At 37.7% G+C, this 13,467-nt stretch overlaps 1 protein-coding gene and 4 non-coding genes across 6 annotated transcripts in view; 3 read left to right on the top strand and 2 right to left on the bottom strand.

Annotated features, from left to right (window-relative positions):
* LOC145680463 (uncharacterized) overlaps nucleotides 1-13,467 on the top strand; it is a 298,641-nt gene that overhangs the window by 8,723 nt on the left and 276,451 nt on the right. The gene's annotated exons all lie outside the window — the stretch shown is intronic.
* On the bottom strand, nucleotides 1,749-1,830 carry TRNAL-AAG (transfer RNA leucine (anticodon AAG)). Its single transcript has one exon. It is a non-coding gene; the product is annotated as a tRNA-Leu (tRNA).
* On the top strand, nucleotides 4,375-4,456 carry TRNAL-AAG (transfer RNA leucine (anticodon AAG)). The gene has a single exon. It is a non-coding gene; the product is annotated as a tRNA-Leu (tRNA).
* Nucleotides 8,452-8,533, bottom strand: TRNAL-AAG (transfer RNA leucine (anticodon AAG)). Its single transcript has one exon. It is a non-coding gene; the product is annotated as a tRNA-Leu (tRNA).
* TRNAL-AAG (transfer RNA leucine (anticodon AAG)) lies at nucleotides 9,903-9,984 on the top strand. Its single transcript has one exon. It is a non-coding gene; the product is annotated as a tRNA-Leu (tRNA).

Here is a 13,467-nt window from a genome sequence, read left to right as displayed (position 1 = left end):
ACTGATTGTGCATGAACATTGATGAACAAAACCACTTTCTTAAGCGATACATTATTATAAAGTTAAGCGTTCTCATTTTATTCAATTCATAAAATGTATTCTAAATCCATTACCTTTTGTTTTGTGCTGTTAAAAGATAGCAAGAATATTATAATGTGTTTGTTGTTCATTGTTATTTTTCACAGGAACAGATTCTATTCTTTTGTGAAGAGTGAATCGTTGTGAACTTTTTTTGTTGTAACATAAAAGCTTTCTTTATTTTCTTAAGTGAATAAATAGTCTTTCATCAAAATTAAATTCGCTTCAAGAATGGATCGTCCTTAACCTCCCGCAAAATGCGTACACTTAGTCATTCTTTTACTTTCTATGGAAAGTGAATAAATATTTAGACCGGTGATGACCAAATGGTAGAAGAGAGCCGCGGTGGCTCTGTGGTAGAGCGCGTATCTCTAATGCATGGGGTTCCGAGATCGATCTCTGGTCAAGTAAGCTTGTAGTGGAAAACATCGTGTCAGTGGATTTTCTCGGAATATTCAGGTTTCCTCCCAATTTTTCATTCCACCAATTCTTCCATCATCATTCACTTGCCTTAAAGGGGGCAGACTACTACATATTTTTCAAAAACTAACAATTTTTCTTTTGCCCGTTTTTCGTAAGTGAAAGGAGATAATGAAATGTAACTCCCCACAACCATAGATAATGTTATTCTACACACGAAAATACGAATCGGAAGAATTTTCAGTGTTGCCATCCATAGAAATTTCAGTGTGACCGGAATTTTAAAATGAAATGATTTTTTTAAGTTTTACGTCCCACGGTTATGCCGGCTAGGCTAAAGGAGACGGTGGTGATCAGAAATGAATTAAATGGTGGAATAGAAAAAGTGGGAGAACCCCGAGGAAACCCATGCACACGGTGTTTGTCCACCACAAAGTTCACTTGGCGGGAGAAGGGTTTGAAGCCAGGACCCCATGTACCAGAGGTGAACGCTCTACCACTGAGCCACCGCGGCCCTTAAACTAGAATTGAATTACCCAAGGTTAAGGCAGCGACTAGAAAAATGAACTCAACTGTAATTGATGACTTATCATGTTGTCTTGGTTCCTTGTTAAGTACTTTTTAAATAATATTTGTGATAACTTATTTATTTTCTGATAACTTTTTTTTAAAGGTATGGTTGACTAGTTGCATTGGAAATTTAGCCTCCGTTTCAGTGCCGAGTCTACTTGAAACGTAGACCTACAGTTTAAGGAGAAATTCGAACCACTGTAATACGTTCAAATTTCGAACCCGAGACCCCGTGTACCAAAGGCATCCGTTTTACTTATTTACTTTTTTTCCAATCATCTATCCGGAACATTTGTTTACATGGTTCTTAACTTAATCTTATTGACTTTTGTTAGCAGTCCAGTAAGACAGGGACACGAACACAGTTTAAAAAGTTCTGTTCTCAGAGTACTGTTGCTTACGAAACGAGACGAGCCTCTTTTGTAGAATCTTGTCTCGTCTCGAGTTTTGCTCTAGAATTCAAGTTATTTGTCGAAGAATTATAATGAAGCCGTATGAAATTCAGTTTGTTTTTCGTGCTATAATGAAGGGAGCTTCCGATTAAAGCAGATTCTTAATCTCGTGGCCTTAGATTCAATGTTTAATGAGAGCACACGCAATTTCGTATTGTACGAATCGGCTCTAATCTGAAAACGGATGCTATTATTTGTAGAATTTTTTAAATAAAGAAAGTACTTTGTTGGCAGCGGTGGGATTCGAACCCACGCCTCCGAAGAGACTGGTGCCTTAAACCAGCGCCTTAGACCGCTCGGCCACACTACCACGTTGCGATTAATGTTAATCTTACCTGAATATACACTATTGTTCGTCGTTGCAGCTGAACAGTGAACTACCGGTGTGTATAGTACGTGCATGGTTGAACTACTCATGCATGGTCCATGGTAGGAAAAGAATATTGCATGTCTACATAACCATGTTACACTGCCATTTGTTTAGAAAACCATACAGTTATAAACTTTTTAGATATATATATATATGTTAGATAGCCATTTGAATAGAAAAACATATCACACTTTTTTTCGTATCATTCTATGGATCATGAAAATTTATTTGTATGCTATAGATTTTTTAAAGTTTTACGTCCCACGGATATGCCGACTAGTCTAAAGGAGACGATGATGAAGAGAAATGAATGAAATGAAGAAAGTGGGAGGAAACGGGGGAACCCCAAGAAAACTCACGCATACGGTATTTGACTACCACAAAGCTGAATTCGCGCGAGCTGGGATCGAACCATAGACCCCATGCACTAGACCGTAAACGCTCTACCACTGAGCCACCACGACACCATACTATGAATTGGTAGCTTTCAATCTGCTTTCTGTGCTAAGTAATAATAAGTGATGATTTTCTCCTAGGTTAGGGAGGATTTTCAATACACTGGGGTGAAAAACAGTACTATATACGAAAGTACTGAGAATCCACATTGAGGACAGTCGGAAATATGGCCTCGGGGGAATTTCGTGGATCCATGGAGGAATTCTCCCTTCCAGGGACCACCCCGTGAAATCGTTACTGGAAGTAGTCATCATCATCATCTGCAGTATTCTGGCATTATTGGTAGGTCACTTGCTGCAACTGAGGAACTTCCATGCTCTACGGTCTTCCGCTAACCTCTTCGTCTTTACGTACGATTTTTCTGTTTTGATACCGTCTATTACAGTCACCTTCTTCTTCTCCTCCTTCTCTTTCGTGCCACCGTAACCCTCTAGCACGTCCCTCACGATAGGATTCCTTCTTAGTGAATGTCCCAACCATTTTCTCTTCCTCTTCTTAATAATATCTACAATTGTGTTTTTTTCTTCCTTACCACTTCTAACACCCTCTCATTCGTTTTCCGCTCGACTCAGCTAATTCTCCTCATTCTTGCCCACTCCCACATTTTGGGAGCTTCCAGTTGTTTTTCATTATTTTTGCTTAATGTTCAGGTGTCTGACCCATACGGTACAATAGGGTATACTGCACACGAAGCATTTTATGAGTATTTTTCTCAAATCTTTACTCAAGGTATCTAAGATAGTATCTTCTTCCTCCTAAAGGCTTCTTACGCTATTCCTATCCTTGCTTTTATTCTCTGACTGGAAATACTATTGAAGATAATATAATTAATTGCACTCATAAGAAGGTTCGGTTCCATGCATACCAAAAGAACTAAGTTAAAAAGTTACTGACAAGTAAACCTTACGTTTGGGTGAATCGAGTTGCTGACTGAGACACATATGAGAAAGTAGTACTAAATGTAGTCAGTATTTCAGTGAAGTTGTAGCTGCGAAGCTCCAGGGGTTTAGGAGATACAGCTACCAGAACATCACATGGAAGTACACAATAGTCTTCATACCGTTGGAGGTAAAAGCTCTGTAAGACCTCTTGTAACGACAAAAGGTGAATAACAAATATATGGGTACATATTAGGACTAGGGAGAAGTCATATATTAAGGGTATACCTTACGGCGGCCATCTTGAAATCCACCATTTTGAATTAAGGTTAAGTTTTTAAAATAGGAATAGCGTCATGTGATACATGATTTAAGGCGCAAATTTAATCAGAAGAACAATGGTGACATTAATTTTGATATACGCGCAATTGGTAAAAAGTTACAGGGAAATTAAATATTGTTGCAGCATATGTATTAGTCCTTTACCTCACCTTGTAAATTTTGTGTTAATGATAATAATTAAATAAAAAGCAGGTGGATAAATATTAGGTCTATGGTAAGAGTTGCGATAACAAATGCTGGTTAATGATAAAGCAAAAATGGTTATACCGTTGGATTTATGGTAAAATTTGCTATTAATAAGGTGTCACTGTTATGCGTTTTGTTTAAAACTTTCATCTGTTTCAAAATGGCGGATTTGAACATGGACGCCATCAACTGTAACTTTTTACCAATTGCGCGTAAATCAAAATTAATGTCATCATTGTTCTTCTGATTAAATTTGCGCCTTAAATCATGTATCACATGACGCTATTTCTATTTTAAAAACTTAACCTTAATTGAAAATGGTGGATTTCAAGATTGCCGCCGTCAGGTATACCCTTACTATATGTCTTGTCCCTAGTCCTAATATGTACCCATATATTTATTATTCACCTTTTGCCGTTACAAGAGGTCTTACAGAGATTTTACAACCAACTGTATGAAGACTATTGTGTACTTCCATGTGATGTTCTGGTAGCTGTATCTCCTAAACCCCTGGAGCTTCGCAGCTACAACTTCACTGAAATACTGACTACATTTAGTACTACTTTCTCATATGTGTCTCAGTCAGCAACTCGATTCACCCAAACGTAAGGTTTACTTGTGAGGTAGCGTGGCCGAGCGGTCTAACGCGCTGGTTTAAGGCACCAGTCTCTTCCGAGGCGTGGGTTCGAATCCCACCGCTGCCAGTCAACGATATTTTCTTTCTTCAAAGCGCCGTAGATTCTCAATAGGGTTCTCCCATCTATTTACGGCTCCTGCTGAGCAAGTAAATGGCGGGACGAATGACATAGGTGGGAAATAATTCATTTTGTGCCAATTTTGACTTTTTCGTATCACTGATACTTAAAATTTTCGTTTGGAATCAAGTTCCCTCACGGAGGTGATGTCCAAATAGGAAGAGTTAGAAATCAACCATTTCCGGTTTTAACGTTCATCATTATAGAGAAATGGTAATAAATAGCGACAAGCAGTACTCTGAAATCGATTAAGCGTCCCAGCTCTCTTGGGGACATGATAGCTAAGTGGTAGAGTGCTAGCATGGGTATCCTACTCCTATCCCAAGCCAAGTATGTTTGTCGTGAACAACATCGTATCTCTGAGTTTTCTCCGATTTCTCCCGTTTCTTCCCACATTTTAATTCCACCATCAATCACGCGTCTCCCTTATGCTAACGGACATAATCTGAGACGTTAAATTGAAACAATTTCATTTCATTTTTCATTTCTTAGCTCTCTACTGTAAACGAAAGGGATAGAAATGCGTACAATTTCCAGTTTCAATATTAATCTACTTTTAAAAAAACGATAAAAAAAATAGCGAAAAGAAGATTTAAAAAAAAATCAATTTAGAGTTCTAAGAATAGATCCCATCTTCTGTCCTGACACTCTTTTCAAACCGGAAGTGGCAGAAATTAATCACTTCCTATTTGAACAATAAACGCTGTAGGGTCTAGTATAAAAATGGAAATACATGGCAATAAGTTGTTTTCTCCAATCAATTAAATGTCCCAAGTATATATATCATCACGCTAATTTCTTTATTAAAAACGGGAGTAATAGAAATCGACAACCACTTTCGGTTTCAATATTAAGAAAATTTCACACGATACACACCAAACTCGTTTACGCGAGGTACACGTGACACTGATACTTATTATACGCTAGACATTTGGTAATAGCTTACGACGTCATAATCGTCAACATTCAAATTTCTTCACTATTCGAAATGATTTAAAAACAAAAATAAGTATTTATATTAGCACCTTCAAGTACTGAATTAACTACGAAACAAAAATTAAAAAACAAGAAAAAGTGGGAGAGAATAATGAAAAGATTTTTTAGTAAAGTCACGTCGAATCATTGGCAAAGCTATTGTCAGTAGATCGCTGGTAGTGTATCATAACTTAAAATTTATCCTAATTTACAGTGAGTGCTGTCAGCCTAATTGTCAGTAGTTCATTCTAAATTTATTGAAAGTTCTCCTAAATAATAGTAAATATGTGCATGGATTTCTTATAAAAGACACTCAGTAAAAACACAAACGAAAGAAAAATTACTCATCGTAATTCGAATGCTCACTACTTCGTCATGTATTCCGAACAGAAAACAAGTAATTTATTTTTCAGAACATTTAAGTCCAACCAGACGTTATTGGTTCTCGTTGTAGAACAGTTGCATTTTGTGTGTACAGTATTTCGTGTTTGAAGGGCTTGGATCCAATGGTTATTTCAGATTTCTACCGCGAAAAGACTTCAAATATAAGAAGGTTGAACGTAGCACTGCGTAAATACTGGTAGCCCACGTTGAGTAGAATCTGAAATATACCTCGGGGGAATTTCGTAGCTACAGAGGAAATTTTCCCCAGTGGGCTACTAATGAAATCATCACTGCTTAAATGGAAACCAAGTAGTCCTTTGAATCTCACATATATATCCGTCATTCATTCTACAGAGTTGCATGAAAGTAGAAACAAAACATATCTTTAATTTCAATCTAGTAAAATCTTGCATAAAAGTCGACATATATCTAATGCAATCGTACAATTATGTGTGTCAAAAATTCGTTTTATACACAAGAAATCAAACAACCACTTCGACTCATCTAACTCATCCGGAATTGAGAAGAAAGATTAGCTAATGCTGTTATTTTAAGAAAATACAGTATAGCAATTTACTATATGTATATTTGAATTAAACCTTATATCGATATTCAATACCCTATTTAGAGGTACCGATTGAGAGAACTATCAAGAATGCTTGCTTTCTATATACGTAGTTGCGAATTGGATCCCTGTTGGACATTATATTTCCCGGGATCGTGTTCATTGTGTAGATTCGTGTGTATGTACTCCTAGCTTTAGTACTGTCATGAAGAAACTCATATTATTCAATAAAAGCTCTTCAAAAAGCGTAAGAGAACTTCAAGGATACAGCTTTGGTCTTGCACATTAAGAGAAAAAAGTAGCAGTGTCACTTGTCCATCACGTGAAGGAATTTGGTTAGAACATTGAAAGTAAACGAATGGTATACAACCAACCTGATATTTAAGTACAGTTGGATTCCATACTACTAAGCGGCAATCATCTATAAGTACATGGGGAACCATATTGTAATATCCTCTCTATATGACGATGGTCCACGTGCTCAATAACTACAAGATAATAAATCTTGGAAGTCACCAAGCAACACGTAATCTGAAAATAAACGAATGTTATCACCATCCCGATGTTCTGCTAGGAATCCTGAGTGTAAGGTAAATAAGAAGCCGCAACACCCACGAAGGCATCTGTCTGCTCTGGGACTGTTCTCCTTACATACCTTATCTTGGCTGCACTGGGTATTAGGAACTACCTTACCCTCTCTTGGCTGCGGCTGGACCCTGAGACTCCTTACCACAATCTCATGAGTGCGTCTGGGCCCTGAGGTTCTCCCGAACCTGTCCCTTGGCTGCGACTGGACAATGAGATTCTCCCAAACCTGTCTCTCGTCTGCATGTGGGACCTGGGACATCCCTAATCACCACCTACCCAATTGAGAGACTCTATTTGGTCTTCGGACCACCCTTCTAGAATTGTATCATACTGTTAACAAAGTAAAGTTTTATAACAAAACGATTGTGGGAGAAAGTCCAATCCTGAGTACCATTATTGTCTTTAGTGACTTGCTTTCAGCAGAAGTTTCCAATATCTTTGAATCAACTGAATGGATCACCTGCATCAACGAATTCCCTTCTTAACTTTTGACATCCTGGCCAAAATTGAAGGTAATCTATCAATTGGTTACTAACATATTTTGTCAACCGGGTGGATGGACACACCGACGAGACAGGTTAAATACACGAAAGAAGATTTGATTGGTAAACCAAATCAAGAAACCAAGCAGATCTTTATCAACTAGTAAAAGTGTGAAATTTATATTCAACAGTTTAAAATTCACTTTTCCATGCAAAGTAATATATCTATATCTATATCTATCTATCTATCTATCTATCTATCTATCTATCTATATATATATATATATATATATATATATATATATATATATATATGTGTGTGTGTGTGTGTGTGTGTGTGTGTGTGTGTGTTCAAATTTGGAAGAAGGTATAAAAAATGATATTTCTGAAATCTTACGTACTCGTACAACTTACGTAGGACTACTAACGCTAAAATTTATTTTTTTTTTTTACTCGAGTATTGAAAACTAATATTCGAATATAATAGCAGACAAATTATTTGATTAACGTAAATTCAAATTATTATAACTATACTACGTAGGACCACTGAGATAATTTTATACTGTTTATTGGTGTTAACAATTTCAACTCTTTCCACACCATTGATGAGATTTCTGAATAACACAGAGGCTTAATCTTATGGCTTTAGGTTCGATGCCTAGTTTCTTTTCCACAAATCGATTGCGAACAGACGAGTGCTTATGGTCACTGATTCGATTCCCGGTCAAATAAGTTTGTGTTGGACAACATTATGCCCGTGGGTTTTCTCGGGTACACTCGTTTCCTCCCACTTTCTAATTCCAGCAATTCTTCCATCATCATTCACTTGCTTTGATCACCGTCTCTTAATCTAAAGGGCATATTTGTAGCACGTTAAACTAAGACGATTTCATTTGAAATCGGACGCTGTTATTTGTGAAAATTTTATATAAATAAAAAGGCTACTTTTTTGGCAGCGGTGGGATTCGAACCCACGCCTCCGAAGAGACTGGTGCCTTAAACCAGCGCCTTAGACCGCTCGGCCACGCTACCACGTTGCGCGTATTGTTAATCTTACATTAATACGCACTATTGTTCGTCGTTGCAGCTCAACAGTGAACTGCCGGTATGTATAGTACGTGCTTGGATGAACTACTCATGCATGGTCCATGGTAGGAAATGAATACTCCATGTCTACGTAACCACGTTACATAGCCATTAGAAAAGAAAAACATATGGTGGAATGAAGGAAGTTGAAGGAAATCGGGAGAACCCACAGGAAATTCAAGCACACTGTGTTTGTCCACCACAAAGCTCAAAGCTCACTTGGCGCGAGCTTGGATCGAACCAAGGACCCCATGCACCAGAAGTAAACGCTGTACCACTTTTTAAAAACAAAAAAAGATAACCGATCATAACTCAGTTTCCTGAGCAACCCGAGTTTCCTCGCATACAAGGTCTCTTTTACCTTTACCATATTCGACAGGGACACGAACACATACATATCCAGGACAGTTAAAATTTCGATCTTGCTCTTCAGAGGGATTCGAACCCTCAGTGGATTGCGCTTCATGATCCGAAGCCGAACGCCAGAGACCATTCAGCTATTGCCACCGCGGCCCCATGCTGTGAATTGGTAGCTTTCAATCTGCTTTCTGCGATAAGTAATAATAAGTGATGATTTTAGAAGATTTCCCCCGGGATTACGTGGGGTTTTCAATACAGTGGAAATGAAAAGCAGTACTACATACGAAAGTACTGAGAATCCACATTGAGGACAGTAGGATATGTGGCCCTGGGGGATTTAGCAGATCGATGGGGGAATTCTCCTTCCCCAGGGCCACCTCGGGAAATCATCACTGGAAGTATTCATCATCAACATAGATATTCTTCAATTATTGGTAGGTCACTTGCTGCAACTAAGAAGCTACTATGCTCCACCGTCTTCCGCTAAACTCTTGATCATCACGTATGATTACTTTGTTTTGATATCGTCCATTAATTGTGGTTTTCTTCTTCTCATCCTTCTTTTTCCTACGACATGATCCTCTAGAACGTCTCTCACGACACAATTCCTTCTGATGCTCTCCTTCTTTTTCCACTAGACCTGGCTAATTATCTCCATTCTTCTCCACTTCCACATTTTGGAAGCTTACAGTCGTTCTTCATTATTTTTGCTTAATGTTCAGGTATTTGACCCATACAGTACAATACAGCATTTTATGCGTCTTTTTCTCAAATCTTTATTCAAGGTCTCATAAATAAAATAGTATGTTCTTCCTCTTAAAGGCTTCTTACGCCATTCCTATCCTTGCTTTTATTTTTCTGACTGGAAGTAGTAGTGAAAATAATATAATTAATTGCACTCATGAGAAAGTTCGGTTCTATGCATACCAAAAGAACTAAATTAAAAACTCGAGCAGGTAGCGTGGCCGAGCGGTCTAAGGCGCTGGTTTAAGGCACCAGTCTCTTCGGAGGCGTGGGTTCGAATCCCACCGCTGCCACTGAAAGACATTTTCTTTCTTCAAGTCATCGTAGATTCTCAATTGGTTTCTATTATCTATTTACGGCTTCTGCTGCGAGAGTAAATGGCGGGACGAATGACATAGGTGGGAAATAATTTATTTTCTGCCAATTTTGACTTTTTCGTATCAGTGATACTTAAAATTATCGTTCGGAATCAAGTTCCCTCACGGAGGTGATGTTCAAATAGGAAGAGTTAGAAATCAACCATTTCCGGTTTTAACGTTGATCATTATAGATAAAAGGTGGTAATAAATAGGGACAAGCAGTTCTCTGAAATCGATTAAGCGTCCCAAGAATACATTTAATTTCTATCTTTAGCTCTCTTGGGGCATGGTAGCTCAGTGGTAGAGTGCTAATATGGTTATCCTACTTCTATCCCAAGTCAAGTAAGTTTGTTATGAACAACATCGTATACGTGAGTTTTCTCCGATCTCTCCCGTTTCCTCCCACATTTTCATTCCACCATCAATCACGCGTCTCCCTTATGCTAACGGGCATAATCCTGATACGTTAAACTGAAACAAGTTCATTTCATTTTTCATTTCTTACCTCTCTACTGGAAACAAAAGGAATAGAAATGTCTGCAATTTCCATTTTCAATATTAATCTACTTTTTAAAAAAACGATAAAAAAAATAGCGAAAGGAAGATTTTTTTAAAAATCAATTTAGAGTTCTAAAAATAGGTCCCATCTTCTGTCCTGACACTCTTTTCAAACCGGAAGTGGCAGAAATTAATCACTTCCTATTTTAACGATGATCGCTCTAGGATCTAGAATAAAAATCGAAATATATGTCAAGAGGTTGTTTTCTCCAAACAATTAAGTGTCCCAAGTATATATACCATCACTCTAATTTCTTTATTATAACCGGAAGTAATAGAACTCGGCAACCACTTCCGGTTTCAATATTAAGAAAACAACACACCATACAAACTAAACTCGTTTACACGGGGTACACGTAACACTGATATTTATTATACGCTTAAAATTTGTTAACACAGCTTATGACGTCATCTTCGTCAACATTCAGATTTCTTTACTATGCAAAATGATTTAACAGCAAAAATTAGTATTTATATTAGCACCTTCAAGTATTGAATGGGCTACTTTCCAAAATAGTCGTATTCTTTGTTCTTACTGAATTAGCTACAAAACAAAAATTAAAAACCAAGAAAAAGTGGGAGAGAATAATGAAAAGATTTTTAGTAAAGTCACATCCCATTATTGGCAAACCTGTTGTCAACAGATCGTTGGTAATATATCGTAACTTACAATTTATCCTAATGTACAGTGAGTGCTGTCAGTCTAATTGTCAATGGTTCATTTTAGTTTTATTGAAAGTTCTCCTAAGTAATAGTAAGTATGTTCATGGATTTCTTATAAAAGAGACTTAGTAAAAACACAAACAAAAGAAAAAATACTCATCATAATTCGAATGCTCACTACTTCGTCATGTATTCTTAACAGAAAACACGTAATTTATTTTTTAGAACATTTAAGTCGAACCAGACGTCATTGGTTCTCGTTATAGTACAGTTGCATTTTGTGTGTACAGTATTTTGGGTTTGAAGGGTTTGGATCCAATGGTTATTTCAGATTTCTACCGGGAGGAGACTTTCAATATACGAGGGCTGAACGTAGTACTGCGTAAATACTAGTAGCCCACGTTGAGTAGAATCTGAAATATATCTCAGGGAAATTTCGTAGCTACAGGAAATTTTCCTCAGTGGGCTACTAATGAAATCACTACTGCTTAGATGGAAACCAAATAGTCCTTCGAATCTCACATCTACTCATTCCACAGAGTTGCATGAAGGTAGAAAGTAAAAATCTTAAATTTCAATCTAGTAAAATTGCATAAAAATCGACATACACATATATCTAATGGAATCGTAGAATTATGTGTGCCAAAAATTCATTTTATACACAAGAGATCAAACAACCGCTTTGACTCATCCAACTCATCCGGAATTGAGAAGAAAGATAAGCTAATGCTGTTACTTTAAGAAAATACAGTATATCAATTTACTATACGTACATTTGAATTAAACGTTATCTCGATATTCAATACTCTATTTAGAGGTACGGAAGTGAGTTAAACGGGCCTTCAAATTGGGAGTTAAATGACTCACTATTCCGCCATTATCGAATTTCGAGGTCCTTCCTTTCCCATTGATTAGTACTTGTTTTGTGCCCTTTTGTGTCCCTATTTCCACGTTTTATGCGTCACCAAAAGTGTGTCAAGATGGGCCACCAAGGTATGACGAAAATGACCCACTGTTCCGACACTATCGAATTTCTATTTCTTTTCTTTCGCATCGTTTAGTGCCTAAAAAAAGGGGGGTTCTGCACCTATTTCTCGTCTTGTGCATCACCCGAGGTGAGTTAAACGGAACTTTAAGTGGGAGTTAAATGACTTCACTGTTCCCGCACTATCGAATTTCGAGGTCATATCTTTCGCATCGTTTAGTGCTTATTTTGTACGTTTCGTGCATAACCGGAAGTGGGTCAAAATGGACCTACGAATATAACGAAACAAGTTAATACTGTTCCGCCGCCAACGAATTTGGAGGACGTTTCCTTCACATCGTTTAGTGTGTATTTTGTACAGTTCTGTTCGCCTACTTCCATGTTTTGAGCATCATCAGAAATGCGTCAAAATGATCCATCAAGGTGTGAGGAAAAAGACCCATTGTGTGTCACTATTGAATTTGCAGGTCGTTCCTTTCGCATCGTATAGTGCCTGTTTCGTACCGTTTTGTGCGCCTATTTCCACTTTAGTGCGACAACAAAATGAGTCAAAATAGCCTACAAGTATAGCGGAATAACTTAATGCTGTTCGTTCACCATCAAATGTCGAGGTCCTTTCCTTCACATTTTTCGTGCGTGATTTGTGTCGCTTTGTGCATCAGTTGAAGTGGGTCAAAATGGGCCTTGAAAGTGGAATGAATATGTCTTTTTCTGACATATTTGTAGGTCCTCTTTGACCTACTTTTGGTGGCGCACAAAACGTGAAAATATGCGCAGAAATGGAACAAAACATGCACTAAACAATACGAAAGAAGTGACCTCGAAATTCGATACTGGTGGGACAATGGGTCATTTTTCTTCCCACATTGAATGCCCATTTTGACCCACTACCATTGATTCACAAAACGTGGAAATAGTCTTACAAAACGGTAGAAAACACGCACAAGACAATGTGAAGGAAACGACCTCGAAATCGTTCCTGACGGAACAGCATTAACTTGTTCCGCCATATTTGTAGGATAAGATTGACCCATTTCTGGTGACGTACAAAACGTCACAAAAATGGCACTAAACGTTGCAAAAGAAATAAACTCGAAATTCGACAGTGGTGCAATAGTGGGTCATTTTCCTCCCACCTTGGAGGCCCATTTTGACTCTTCCAGTGACTCACAAAACGTCGAAATAGGCGCACAAAACGGCACAAAACAAGC

Source organism: Thermobia domestica, chromosome 3, assembly GCF_964235325.1.
Source record: "Thermobia domestica chromosome 3, izTheDome1.hap1.1, whole genome shotgun sequence".
Taxonomy (NCBI): Eukaryota; Metazoa; Arthropoda; class Insecta; order Zygentoma; family Lepismatidae; genus Thermobia; species Thermobia domestica.
Note: the sequence above shows the minus strand (reverse complement) of the source record. Positions and strands in the feature narration are given on the sequence as shown.